Source organism: Paramormyrops kingsleyae, chromosome 16 (genome assembly GCF_048594095.1).
Source record: "Paramormyrops kingsleyae isolate MSU_618 chromosome 16, PKINGS_0.4, whole genome shotgun sequence".
Classification (NCBI taxonomy): Eukaryota; Metazoa; Chordata; class Actinopteri; order Osteoglossiformes; family Mormyridae; genus Paramormyrops; species Paramormyrops kingsleyae.
Window position 1 is genome coordinate 16,310,818 of NC_132812.1, and position 1,769 is coordinate 16,312,586.

Genomic DNA, 1,769 nt, shown 5'->3' on the forward strand with positions numbered 1-1,769 from the left:
CGCAAACAGGATTGCGACGTGTCGTTAAAAGTAACTGCTAAAGCTTATTTGACAATAAGTAACTTCAACTCATTCCTGTCGTTGTAATTGTATCTTGAATCAATGCATCACTTTGAAGAAGGGATTTTTTATTCAACGCTGCTTATACATAACGCCGTTAAATTAAAAAAATGGAAAAAATCATTTCCTTGAAAATCAAAAAAATATTTTTTAAAACATTATTACTGTTATTAAATTGGTCACGTTTTTTTCTAATTCGATTAAGCATTTAGACCCACATAAGGGAAATAATACCGCGTTACCTTTCCACCATATGTATATATCTGTGTGTATGTGTGTGTAACGCAATGAGTTGGATATAGTACCACTTTAAATTAACCTCTCACCTAGCGGTTGTAATTATACAGCTAAATGTCTTAAAAGACATTAACATTATCCTTACATTATTATATGCTCATTATTTTATAGTTTAAAAAACTACCAAATCCAACTTTCAATCTTTGTTTTTTGGTGAAAGAAGTTCAAACGTAACCACATAAAATATCAAATTAGTTGAAATTATTGTTACACTGATGAAAGTAAACTTCATTTAAAAACATTTGTAAAAATAACATTTCATATTATACATAATTGCTGAAGTTTCATATAGTTTATGTAATCACTTGTTAATTCATATAGAGCTAATTTATAGAGCCTAATCATTTTCCTTTAGATTATTGTGCTTTTTATTAAAACGTCTGTGTATTTATTTGATTATGGTTTTCGTTTGCGTGTGTTTTAATTAAGTGTTAATATACGGTTTTCTGCTATTCACATGACACTTTTGTATTTACTATTCATGGCTAAGCATGGGGTGGGAAAAAACGAGGAGGAAACAAATTATTTCAATTAAACCTCTTTATTAACATTTAAAATGCCAACATAGTATCACTCGTTCATTTCAAATCCCAGTAAAATAAGTAAATAAATATCATTTAGCAGTTTTCATACAAAAATAAAGAGATGATAATTCTTTATGTCTGGCAGTGACAGTGACATGTTTGGCAAAAAAAGAAAGAAAGAAAAAGAAAAAGAAAACACCAACGAGTAAAATACTGGATTAACTTCATCCCGACCCTGGGTTCTGTGAGAGACTAAATGGGACCGGACCAGTTACAGGAAGATGAAAAGGCAGATAAGAGTAAATGTTGTCACCAGTACTGTAATGCTTAAGATAACAATAGCGTGTTTCAAGCAGAGTAAGGACGTCAGAGCCCGGAGGTCACCCCAAACACATTGACAAAGTCTAATATAAAATCTTTCGTACTATATAAACAAAATTAGAGATCTACATATTTACATGTAAATGACATTTTCTGTGCTTCGGAGTGAAATGAAATTATCAAAGAGATGCGCATGAGGGATACTAACATGAAAGTTATAAGATGACGGCTACGTTAGAGCTTACGTTTTAAAACATGAATTACGCCATGTTAAAATGGTATTTGAACTGTAATCTACAATAGTGTTTTACCAATAGTTCGTATTGTCTAATCATTTTTTTTGTTTTCTTTAAATCCACCCAATGTCTGATTTTTGCGGTGATGCGATAGAAGTAGCATGGATATTTTAAGCATTCTACATCTTTGATTTTCTTAAAAACGCCCAGTGAAGGTTTATTACAAAACTAAATTAACCATTATTTGATCTAGCTCACCATTCATTTTTGTTGACTTATAGTCACTTTACAACGGATCATTCAATCAGTGTATTGAAGTAAACTGAGACAC

General features: G+C 31.0%; 1 protein-coding gene across 1 annotated transcript in view; it reads right to left on the reverse strand.

Annotated features, from left to right (window-relative positions):
* Nucleotides 1–879: 879 nt before the first annotated feature.
* olig2 (oligodendrocyte lineage transcription factor 2) overlaps nt 880–1,769 on the reverse strand; it is a 2,226-nt gene continuing 1,336 nt past the window's right edge. Inside the window, exon 2 of the mRNA XM_023828865.2 lies at nt 880–1,769. This exon is cut by the window's right edge and continues 915 nt beyond it. The gene's annotated coding sequence lies outside the window, so the exon portion shown is untranslated.